The sequence below is a fragment of the Hevea brasiliensis genome, chromosome 8, assembly GCF_030052815.1.
Source record: "Hevea brasiliensis isolate MT/VB/25A 57/8 chromosome 8, ASM3005281v1, whole genome shotgun sequence".
Lineage (NCBI taxonomy): Eukaryota > Viridiplantae > Streptophyta > Magnoliopsida > Malpighiales > Euphorbiaceae > Hevea > Hevea brasiliensis.
Window position 1 is genome coordinate 14,480,977 of NC_079500.1, and position 13,539 is coordinate 14,494,515.

The window sequence follows — 13,539 nt, forward strand, 5'->3', positions numbered from 1 at the left end:
CTTATACTATACATCCAATAACCTAGATTTGGTTTCAAGCCATGCTAGGGACTTTGCAATCTAATTGCAAACCAAACCTATTTAATTAATCAATTAAACTCTTTAATTAATTAATTAAATCATATTTAATTTGGTGATTACTTGTGTATGTGTGTGACTTACTAGGGTCATCACTAATTGGCAATGAGACATGATATCAACTCTTAATATCATCAGAACTCTTTCTTACCATAAATGATTTCTCTAAATCATTTTATGCACTTCATAGACTATGGTTAACACCTAGCATAACATGCCATTGCCACCCAATTAGTAATAAGATTTACCTTAAGTGAACCTATAATCATATGTTACCATGCACTAGAATCTCTCTATTATAAAATCCCAATTCGAGCTGGAGTCATGGTTTATGTCAAACCCCATTTGCTATGAATATTATGTGCTCTTTTAATTCCAGTTCTTGATTAAAAGATTTTTCTCATCAGAAACTCTTTTCTGATTAAATCTATCTGTCCTGGCGGGGAACTTGAAACATCAAGAACAATTAAATGAACATAGGATTTTATCCCTATTTACTTAGAGGAACAGATTCCATCTTGATCAACACCTACCTCCATATATAACTAGTAAGAGCCAACACATGCCCATATACCCATACACAGTATAAGTATGAAAGCAGTATTAAACTCAAACCACCTATATACAAGATAAATGTTCTATCTCAGGTCTAAAGATTATATTGACAAGAGTAAACTCCATGTGCTTGTCATAAGTGTCACTGGGTCGGCCTATTTATCATGTATAAGTGCCTATCATGTTTGTTATATGGCATGAGACTCACCATTCCATCTTATTTACATCTCATATAAATAACTTGGGAACAAACATTATTACAATCTTTCTGGATAAATCATGTCCTCATTGTGAAGTATCCTCAATTGTGAACCTATTTATGATACTTTGTGCTAGAAATACTGTCACTCATATTCTTAACAACTTAAGAATAAAATTTTTAACAAAATATCAATGGACCTTTTCTATTACACATAAATATATTATGTAAACGAAAAAATGAAAATGCCTTTTATTAATAAAAGATGTACAAGATACATACTAAATGATATGCTCTAGGGCATACTACTAACAGATTCTCCTTAATTTCAATTCCTTAATTTCAATTAGTCTGTCTATGGGTATATATATACAATTGATTTCTATAATTATGTTCTACTAATTAGGAAGAAATCCTAAATAAGAAATCCTAAATAGGAATACAGAATACAGAATATACAGAGAAATAATATAGTGATTGACTTTCCATAACAATTGTCATGGAATTGTGTGTTCATATGTGTTTCACTCTGGTTACTATGTATAATTGTGTTAGGTTTCTCTAAATTCAAGTTTAATTCACGTTTCTTGTTATTTAGATTTCTTCCCTCCCTGAGTGTTGATTCATAGGCAGATATTAAACAAGTCTAGTGAATGAACCCACCCCATTTTGCCCGATGTAAAGGTCCATTTTATCTCATGCAAGTAACAATTACTTTTAAATTTCATGATAGAGTTGTTTGCATAGAATGATTTGATAGTCAAATACTGCCCTTTTCATGTACTCTGGACAGAAGTTTTGTCCCTTAATTGAGACAAATTGCTGTGGGTTTTTCAATGTTTTTCCCATTGCTCCTTCTATGTGTCCCACTAATAGGTGGAAATCGTCTAGGCATCTTAGTAGTTGGTGGAAACCATAACATTTTTTTTCCTCCTTTCCATACTTTTCAAATCCTTTTCTGAATTTAATTATACCTTTAAAGCCATGTCATTTTTTTTTTATTTGATCGGATTTATATTGTAACAAATGCCTCTCTCCCCTTGTGTGTGTAGCTCCTTTCCATTTGGATTATGCTTAGGAAATAACTGTGCCCTTTTATTTTTCCTGCGTGTGTCCATGTGGCACTGGTTCAAAAAATGTTGACAGTCAGGTGGTCACTATATTGCAGTCGTGTGGGAGTTCAAGACGAATTTCTGTCTCTTGATATAGACAGTTTGGTAAATCCTATTGAAACAAGTTAGGCTTGATATATGCTTGTGATTTGTTTAGATGCCTATTTACTGTCACATATTTCCCATCATTAATTCTTTTTTCAATTACTGTTTATGTACTTTTCAAGGTACTCTCTTTTGGTAATTATTCCCAAGGTACTATAAAATTTGTCTTCTGCTGATATTAATTTCATGGGTTTTGTGGTATATGGACTCTAAAGTTCATTTTTTGAATTTTTGTTTATCCAAATATACCTTGTGTGACTTCCGCTGTGCTTGAAAAGTGCTTACAATTACATGCTGTGCTACACTATTGAGAGGTAGGATATGCTATGGGTCTTTGCTGCTTGCACTGCCTACTTTGTAGCTTGAATGTTAGTAATTTCTGTCATTTGTTTTATTTGTTGATTGTTATGTTTTTATTTGCATAAATTTTTGTGTTAATTCTTTATTAAGCGCCAAACAGGTTATTTCTTGTCATGTTTGATTGCAAAAGTGAACATCCTTTCTAAGTTGTAATACATGTTCTATATTTCATTTTTTTCAATTTTGAAGTTGTGTTCTGACCATGTACTAAATGTCACTGTTTGATATCTTGAGCGCCCCCCCACCCAGAAAAAAAAAAAAAAAGGAATACAAGTGCATTTTCCTATCCCTTTATTAATGCAAAATTCTATATTCAGTGTCTTTTTCCCCTTCCTTTAATTGGATTCCTTGCACTTAAATAATTTATACAATGTTTTATTGTTTATTTATTTTTATTTTTGAGATTTCATGATAGTAAGTCCTTTTCACCTTCTGAATAAATGTATTTTGCACAGGAAAAAAATATTATACAGTAACTAAAGTTGAGTGAAAATAGTGCATTTTGCTACTAAACGAGAAAACAAAAAGAGTTTATAATAGTCTTGAATTGTAGAAGGGCTGTATTAATTCTTCACTTTCTGAGTTTCTGAGTAATTGATTACAAGTTATTCAAATAAACTTAGACTGACTTGAAAAATAATTTTGACTGCACCTTATGCTTTTCCATTCCTTTCGGAACTGGGTCTTTGCTGATATCCTAATATGTTATTTGCATTACAATGCCCATTAAATGGTTCAATTTGTTTAAGGAATTTTATTGCATAAGATGTCATCAACTTTGAATGATGCTCAGTTGCTCTTATGAAAATTGTGGATTTTTATCATTATTGATGTTTGATACAAATATTCTAATCTTTTTATTTATACATTCTGGCTAAATTACCTTAATTTTAATAAGCTCTTTCATATAATATTATTATTTTTAGATCTATCATATATCAGTTATAGTATTTATTCATTTATTTGTTAATTTTATCATGACAGAGAGCAGATGCATCAATGGAAGAAAGTGTGTAATTCTATGTAACTTCCTTAGAGCAATTGGTTCATACTCTCTGTAGCCTATTGACATCATTCTTTTCCTGGAAATTTCTTTATTTGTGATGTTATAGTTCACTCTATTTATGAATCTCCTGTAGGTGTTACTACAACAAGGATACCAGCAGTCAAAATGGGAAATCCCTAAGGAATTGAAGCTCTCCACCCATAGACTTGTTTATTGGTTGTTTCTCTCTATTTGACTGTACTCTGTAGTGGGAACACATTCGGAAACCCCAGCAAATTCTCACAACCAAGCTCCTGTTACTCCATCTGTGGATAAAACACAATCTAGTGCAGATGTTTTATCTTTCACAGCTCAAGAGGCACTTTCGAGTCCAGTTCCTATCAACCTTGTTGCTGCTACTGGTAATTTGCAATCTGAGTTAGCTTCCGAGTCATCAGCGTTATCTGTTTTGTCCTCTTCTGTAGCTAGCAATGCAGATAGAGTTAAGACAACTGAGAATCCAGTTGCTGCTGTCTCTGGAAGTTTTGAAGTGACTGCTACTAGGAAAGTGAGCTATTTGATGGTGATTACCAATGACTCCTGACGTTCAACTTACAGTAGGAGATGGTGAGCTATTTGATGATCCTGAGAGGCATTGGAGATTGGTTGGAAAGCTGAATTATCTGATAGTGACTCGACTAGATATTGCTTACTCTGTTAGTGTTGTGAGCCAGTTTATGTCTTCTCCTACTGTTACTCATTGGGAAGCTTTAGGATAGATATTGTGCTATTTGAAAGGTGCTCCGGGTCGTGATCTTTTGTGTAGCAATAATAAGCATTTAAATATTGAGTGTTTTTCATATGCAGATTGGGCAAAGATCAAAGATTGATAGGAGATCAACAATAGGGTATTGTGTTTCTGTTGGAGGAAACTTGGTGTCATGGAGGAGTAAGAAGCAGAGTGTGGTTTCTCGTTCAAGTGTTGAATCAAAATATCGGGCTATGGCACAGTCAGTATGTGAAGTTATGTGGGTGCTTCAGTTACAGGATGAGGTTGGTCTTAAGGTTCCATTACCTGCAAAATTATGGTGTGATAATCAAACAACTCTCCATTTGCTTCTAATCCTGTGTATCATGAGCAAATTAAACATATTGAGATTAACTGTCACTTTATTCGAGAGAAGATTCAACAGAAGGTCATCTCAACAGGGCATATCAAAACAGGAGAGTAATTGGGAGATATTTGTATAAAAGCTCTAAATGTAGCTCGAGTTGAATACATTTGTAGCAAGTTGGGCATGATTAACATCTATGGTCCAATTTGAGGGAGAGTGTTATAGAATGTCAACTTTGTATATTTATTTGTATCCCTAATTTATAGCATAACAGATATATATTAACTTAATTATATAATTACTTTCCTTCTTAGTTAGGATCGCAATTGTATAAATATGTTGTAATCATTCTTTGAGAAATATGAGAAAATATTTTCACAACAGGGTCAATACCACAACAGCACAAATGTGAAGGATTTTTGAAATTTCCTTTTTTTATTATTATAGTGATTGTTTTTATTTTAAGTGGCATGAAGTTTATGTTGCGTGCGTTCTAAAATTTTTAGGGATAACTCCAGTAACTTTTTAGATCAAGATAATTCTAGTTCTGCAAATAAAGCCACTGCACAAGATAAAGAGGTAATTATTATGTCTATTATTTGTTTGTGGTAATAGATTATTGTCCTGCTTTACTGGTAACTTGATGTGGCCAATGCTTCATAGGAAGCTGCAAATGATGTGGTAATAAGTGAAAAAGCCAACAATATTTCATTGGAAGACAAAGCAGTTAGTCAGGAGCCCTTGACTTATGCTGATAAATTGGTACACTATGGAACTGGTCCTATACCAACCTATCTTATTGTGGCCTTTTCAGTTATTGACATTTTGCTTTTTTTTTTTTTCTTGCCTGCTACTTTAGGAGGTAAAGAGTGCATTTAAAGCACTTTTGGAGTCTGCGAATGTTGGGTCTGACTGGACCTGGGACCAGGTAGTTCATCACATAATATCTAATTTTGTGTATCTCCACTTTTAGGAGTACCTGATGTTGCTGGTTACAATGTCAGGCCATGAGAGTGACAATTAATGATGGAAGATATGGTGCACTGAAAACACTTGGAGAGCGGAAGCAAGCATTTAATGAGGTATTGCTTACATTTGTGTAGAAAGAGATGATTCTCCTTAATTTCAATTAATCTGTACATGGGTATATATATATACAATTGATTCCTATAATTATGTTCTACTAATTAGGAAGAAAGCTTAAATAAGAAATCCTAAATAGGAATACAGAATACATAATATACAGAGAAATAATATAGTGATTGACTTTCCATAACACTCCCCCTCAAGTTGGAGCATAGATGTTAATCATGCCCAACTTGTTATAAATGTAGTCAATCCTAACTCCATTCAGAGTTTTTGTGAAAATATCTCCTAACTGCTCTCCAGTTTTGATGTGTCCTGTTGAGATGATTTGTTGTTAAATCTTTTCACGAATAAAGTAACAATCAATCTCAATATGTTTGGTCCGCTTATGAAACACCGGATTAGAAGCAATATGGAGAGCAGCTTGATTATCACACCATAATTTCGCAGGCAAGGAGGTCTTAAAACCTGTCTCATCTAGTAATTGAAGTATCCACATTACCTTACATACTGATTGTGCCATGGCTCTGTATTCGGATTCAGCACTAGATCGAGAAACTACACTTTGCTTTTTACTTCTCTAAGACACTAAATTTCCTTCAACAAAAACGCAATATCCAGTAGCTGACCTCCTGTCAACCTTAGATCCAGCCCAGTCGGCATCTGAAAAACATTCAACATTCAAATGCCCATGATTACCATATAACAAACCTCTTCTTGGAGTGCCCTTCAGATAACACAAGATTTGTCCCAAGGCTTCCCAAAGAGCAATAGTTTGGGAAGACATGAACTGACTTACAACACTAACAGCATAAGGAATGTTAGGACGAGTGACTGTATGGTAGTTCAATTTTTCTACCAATCTCCTGTATCTCTCTGGATCTTTAAACAACTCACTATCCCCTGCTAACAGTTGTAAATTTGGAGTCATTGGTGCATTACAAGGCTTCGCACCTAATTTTTCTGACTCTGTCAATAAATCGAGGACATATTTTCTTTGAGACAAGAAAATACCCTTCTTGCTTCTCATAACTTCAATACCCAAGAAATACTTTAACAATCCCAAGTCTTTGGTCTGAAACTGGGTTTGGAGAAAGGCTTTAAGAGATGAAATACCTGCAGAGTCACTCTCAGTGATGACAATGTCATCCATATAGACTACCAGGAGAATTATACCAACCTCAGATTGCTTATAAAATACTGAGTGATCACACTTACTCTTTTGAATACCAAATTTCTGTACTGCTTCACTGAATCTCCCAAACCAGGCCCTAGGACTTTGTTTCAAGCCGTAAAGAGACTTTCGAAGCCTAGAAACTTTACCCAACTCTCCCTGAGCAACAAACCCAGGTGATTGCTCCATATACACCTCCTCCTGAAGATCACCATGAAGGAAAGCATTCTTGATATCCAATTGGTGTAAGGGCCAATCATATGTAGCTGCTAAAGAGATAAACAAGCGAACAGAAGTAAGTTTAGCTACAAAAGAAAAAGTGTCAGAGTAATCAACCTCATATGTCTGAGCATATCCTTTTGCTACAAGGCGTGCTTTTAACCTAGCCACAGAACCATCAGGATTTACCTTTACTGTAAATACCCATTTGCAACCAATAGCTTTCTTACCAGTGGGCAAAGGCTATAGTTCCCATATACCATTAGCATCTAAAGCCTCCATTTCCTCTTTCATAGCAGCACACCAGCTAGGATGAGACAATGCCTCACCTACAGTATTGGAGATAGGAACAGAGTATAAAGAAGTAATAAAACACCGAGAATAAGAAGACAATTGATTATAAGAAATAAAAAAAGAGATAGGGTAAGTACATGAACGTTTACCTTTACGAAGAGCAATGGGTAAGTCTAGATCAGAATCATGATCAGTATGAAGTACAAGATCTCCCAACGAAGTAGCTGGTGGAGGATTTGAGTTAGGAATTTCCAATCTCCTGGAATAAACATGAACAACGGGAGGTCGAGTAGGTCTAGAGACAGAAGGAATAGGTTGTGGGAGAGGACTAGACATTGGTTGGACAGTATATATTAAGAGATCATCCTCCTCCCCCTGACTCTCATACACAGATGATTGAGGAAAAAATGGAGTGGACTCAAAAAATGTGACATCTGCAGAAACAAGATAACGATTAAGAGTAGGAGAGAAATAGCGGTACCCTTTTTGCAGCCAAGAGTACCCAAGGAAGACACATTTGAGAGACTTTGGATCCAATTTAGTAACCTGTGGACGAACATCACGCACAAAACAAGTACAACAAAAAATACGGGGTTCAACAGGGAACAAAGATTTTGTAGGAAATAAAGCAGTATAAGGAATATCCCCATTAAGGACAGAAGATGGCATACGATTGATAAAAAAATATGCCGTAGAAACTGCATCCGCCCAAAAGTGTTTAGGAACTTTCATCTGAAAAAGAAGAGCACGAGTTACCTCAAGAAGATGCTGATTTTTTCTTTTGGCCATGCCATTTTGGGATGGGGTATCCACATAGGAAGACTGATGAAAAATACCATTTTGTGTCATATAAGACTGAAATTGTGCTGAAAAGTATTCTTTGGCATTGTCACTTCTTAATATGCACACAGAAATATTAAATTGAGTTTTGATTTCATTTCAAAAGGCACAAAAGATAGAAAATAACTCATAACGATTCTTCATTAAATATAACCAGGTAACACGAGAGTAATCATCAACAAAAGTAACAAAATAATGAAATCCAGTTTTAGAAGTAATAGAACAAGGACTCCAAATATCAGAATGAACTAACTCAAAAGAGGATGAAGCTCGTTTATTAACTCTAGACACAGAAGGCAAACGATGATATTTTGCAAACTGACACAACTCATATTATAGTACTGATAGAGAATGAAACTAAGGATACAGCTTCTTCATGGTAGACAAAGAATGATGGCCCAATCTACAATGAGCTTCAAGAGGTGTTAAGGTACTGGAGCAAACAAGTGACCGTGGTACATGATTTTCTAGAATGTAGAGACCACCTGACTCACATCCTCTACCAATATTCTACTTTGTCGTAAGATCCTGAAATAAACACTGGTCAGGAAAAAAAGGAAACATAACAATTTAAGGTACGAGTAAGTTTACTAACAGAGAATAGATTAAAAGAGAATTTTTGTAGACACAAAATAGATGACAAAGAAATTGACAAAGTCGGGTTCGCAGTTCCAGAACTCAAGACACAAGAAGTAGAACCATCAACTAAAGTAACTGTAGAGGAAGTGAGATTAGACTGAAAAGCAGATAGAAGACTAGAATTACCTATCATGTGATCTATCACACTAGAATCAATAACCCATTTGGATGAGGAAGACACAAGGCATGTAGTGGATTTACCTGACTCAGCTATCGCAGTGACAAGGGAACTGGTAGGCTTTAGAGATGCCTGATACTGGAAAAACTGTACAAAATCCTCTACAGATACCAAAATAGTTTTCTCAGAGGAAGATACTGTAGAATTCTCTGCTGTCATATTTGACATCTGTGATCGTTGATTTTTCCTCTGAAGTTGCTGACAATTATATTTTGTATGGCCAGGCTCATGGCAATAATAACAAATGACTCATCTTGAGTCCTGATTAGAACTAGCCTCTCCATTACGCTGATTACTTCTGTTGCCTGTAATTCCTCCTCTACTTTCTCTTCTATTACCCTGTTGTCCATTTGGATTACGGCTAATAAGAGCACTACTGGCAGGCTGTGAAGATTTCATTACAAAAGGCACAAAAGATAGAAAATAACTTATAACGATTCTTCATTAAATATAACCAGGTAACACGAGAGTAATCATCAACAAAAGTAACAAAATAACGAAATCCAATTTTAGAAGTAATAGATAAGGACTCCAAATATCAGAATGAACTAACTCAAAAGAGGATGAAGCCCGTTTATTGACTCTAGACACAGAAGGCAAACGATGATATTTTGCAAACTGACATAACTCACATTATAGTACTGATAAAGACTAAAACTGAGGATACAACTTCTTCATGGTAGACAAAGAATGATGGCCCAATCTACAATGAGCTTCAAGAGGTGTTAAGGTACTGGAGCAAACAAGTGACTGCGGTACATGATTTTCCAGAATGTAAAGACCACCTGACTCACGTCCTCTACTAATATTCTGCTTCGTCGTAAGATCCTGAAACAAACACTAGTCAGGAAAAAAAGGAAACAGAATAATTTAAGGTACGAGTAAGTTTACTAACAGAAAATATATTAAAAGAGAATTTTTGTAGACACAAAATAGATGACAAAGAAATTGACAAAGTCGGGTTCGCAGTTCCAGAACCCATGACACAAGAAGTAGAACCATCCAAAGTAATCAGAGAGAAGTGAGATTAGACTGAAAAGCAGATAGAAGACTAGAATTACCTGTCATGTGATCTATCACACTAGAATCAATAACCTATTTGGATGAGGAAAACACAAGGCATGTAGTGGATTTACCTGACTCAGCGATTGCAGTGACAAGGGAACTGGTAGGCTTTAGAGATGCCTGATACTGGAAAAACTGTACAAAATCCTCTACAGATACCAAAATAGTTTTCTCAGAGGAAGATACTGTAGAATTCTCTGCTGTCATATTTGACATCTGTGATCGCTGATTTTTCCTCTGAAGTTGCTGACAATTATATTTTGTATGGCCAGGCTCATGGCAATAATAACAAATGACTCATCTTGAGTCCTGATTAGAAATAGCCTCTTCATTACGTTGATTACTTCTGTTGCCTGTAATTCCTTCTCTACTTCCTCTTCTATTACCCTGTTGTCCATTTGGATTACGGCTAATAAGAGCACTACTGACAGGCTGTGAAGATTGGGTACTCTCTGTACGAAGGACCTGTGTGAATCTTTCATGCAAGGAGAAAATCTCGTAATCGAGAGAATCGAGATTTAGCGCCTCATACTCGAAGGAAGGCACGCAAGAAAACTCATATGATCGATTGCTCGTTGGGCTCTTTGAACTTTCACATCAGGACTAAAAGGCAACAATACATTAAGTTCCTCATATACCGGTTTAAAATCTATAAAACAAGCCGTGAAAGATTTATCATCTTTCTCAGCAAGGTAGAATGCCTTACAAACATTATAAATATGGGAGATATTCCCTTTACCAGAATATAAAAAATCTAAGTAATCCATCAATTTCTTAACAAATTCACAGTGATTAATTAAACTAATTATCTCACTGTGAATCGAGTTCCGAAGCTGCAAAAATAACCGAGCATCATCCCTTAGCCAAGTTTGTCGTGGATCTTTAGTAAGGTGATCATCCTTATCAATGCTACGCAAATAGACCCTAACAGTCTTACTCCACTCCAGGTAATTCGAACCATTAAGTTTGTGTTCCGTGATCTCAGTCATCACCGGAATCACATCAGAAATAATATTCTTTCTGCCATTTGTTGAGATAAAAAAAACTGAATGAAACGCTAATCCAAAGTGCTTACAGCAGTAAAATAACCCAAAATCACAAATCAAGCAAATACCGAAATAGAATCTGAGAACCAAACCTCAAAAGTCCTTTAATGGTGTATTGGATTAGGCAACAGCACATAGTGGTGGAATGAGGGGATTGAGGCGACACCGGCGATGTTGATCGGAGTCGAAACGGCCCGTTGGCGGCCAAGGTTTCTCCTGAGCTGGGTGGTGAGAACAAATAGTTACCGTAGATAGATGACCTGCTCTGATACATGTAGAAAGAGATGATTCTCCTTAATTTCAATTAATCTGTACATAGGTATATATATACAATTGATTACTATAATTGTGTTCTAATAAGAATATAGAATACAAAATATATAGAAAAATAATATAGTGATTGACTTTTCATAACAATTTGTAGTTCTTTTAACTTGATCCTGGTTCAATGCTCAAAAAAATAATAATAAAAAAACCTTTATGGTTCAAATGTTGGTCGATTCTATTCAAATTTGGAAGGTACTGCCTGGGCTGTTCATCATGATTTTCAACATTTCATTTATCCGGACATTCACTTTATATTTCGGTACCTGGGACAAAAGAGAAAACAGGAGGCTAAGGAGAGGCGGGTTAAACAGAAACAAGCAAGGGAAGAATTTAAGAATATGCTAGAAGTGAGTTTCTATATAATTCACACATGGTTGCACGTACATGCACGCTCATGTGTGCGTGCACCAACCCATGCATATTTAGAGAAGTCTAACCTTTTTAATTTGAATTCTTTATAGGAATCCAGAGAGCTTTCATCAACCATGAGATGGAGGTTTGTACTTTTTGATGTCATTTTTATCTTTCTATATATTTCCTGGTTAATGGTTCATTATATTCTTAATAAGTTCTCTCTTCTATTTGAATGGCTGATTTTCTATTCAGCAAAGCAGTGACAATGTTTGAAAATGATGAGCTTTTTAAAGCTGTTGAACGAGAAGGAGACCGCAGAGATCTGTTTGATGCCTACTTGCAGGAACTTGAAGAAAAGGTAGACTTAAATAGCTTGGTTACATTCATTTTATTTATTTGTTTATTTTTTTGCGTACAGTATATTGCTGTATCATTAGTATTTCTAACATATTACAGTTTTTCGGTGTATTCTCAAAACATCTTACGTGGCATCTTTGCATCGTGCCCTTTGAAAAAAGATATGTGGTTGGACCAATAAATGTAGAGGTCATAGGTGTCCAGATCTGTCCTGGTTATCTGGTTGGACCAAAAATGAGTTTGACATTTAGTAATTAGTATTAACATTTTCTTGTATGTTCTGCACTCAGTATTTGCCTTTGTTGCATGTGTTTAATAACATTCAAAGATAATTTTACTATGTTATCTTCCATATTTGTAGATTCTATGAAGCAGTGACTAATGACATTTGGAGAATGAAGTATTGAAAAATTGACCATGCAACACTTACTCTTGCAAATTTGAATAATGATCACAGAAAAGGACAAAAACACTACATGTGTAATTTTTGTCAATTTGGCTAGTTGCCTATGTCCATGGAAAGCCACCTGCCTGTTACACTATGAAGAAGAAAATAACATGCACCTATTTATTGTGTTGCTGAAGTTTTCCTTTAACAAGTAGGAATAGGATAAATTCGTAATTACAAAAACATCCCCCATAAACTCAACACTAAGGCAATATCTAGCATCTTCTTATGTCATGATTGTATTGTTTAGAATCCTATAGGAATATGAATGTGCTTGGTACTTACTATTCTTTTGAGGGTCATGATTGAATTCTCTTAACTGCATATAGCAAGCTATAGTTTGAAGATAAAGGATTTAAAGCATATATGCTATGAGCCTCTGACAGTTCTTTGATGGATACATTGCGAGGAGCGAGCAAAGGTACAGGAGGAGCGCAAACGGAATATTATGAAGTATAGGCAATTTTTGGAATCTTGTGACTTTATTAAGGTACCTTCTCGCAAGGTTGCGTTTCACTTTTTTGGATTCCCTTTTGCTGTCCAACTCTAACTTACCCATCATTTCTCTCTAGGCAAGCACCCAGTGGCGAAAAGTACAAGATCAATTAGAGGCAGATGAGCGATGTTCTTGTCTTGAATAGATTGATCGCTTGTAAATTTTCCAGGTTTTTTTTTCCAATTTTTAGCCAGATAAGTTTTATGTTTTTTGAACTATTTTTAAGGTGATGTTTCGGGATCATTTACAAGATTTAGAGAAGGAAGAGGAAGAGCAGAGGAAGATCCAGAAGGTTCTACAGTCTGTTGGATTCTTATGCGAGCAATTAGTCTCTGCCATTTGTATATTATTATCTTATCTCAGTTTTTATTTTGTTATCAATATAGGAAGAAATGAGAAAGGCTGAGCGTAAAAATCATGATGAATTTCGCAAGCTATTAGAGCAACATGTTGCTGATGGCAGTCTGATAGCCAAAGCTCATTGGCATGATTATCAATTGAAGGTTA

The 13,539-nt window shown here is 35.3% G+C and overlaps 1 long non-coding RNA gene across 1 annotated transcript; it reads left to right on the forward strand.

Annotated features, from left to right (window-relative positions):
* The first annotated feature begins 12,841 nt into the window (after positions 1-12,841).
* On the forward strand, positions 12,842-13,539 carry LOC110648247 (uncharacterized). The gene is made up of 3 exons (XR_009150606.1): positions 12,842-13,026; positions 13,109-13,324; positions 13,419-13,539. It is a non-coding gene; the product is annotated as an uncharacterized LOC110648247 (long non-coding RNA).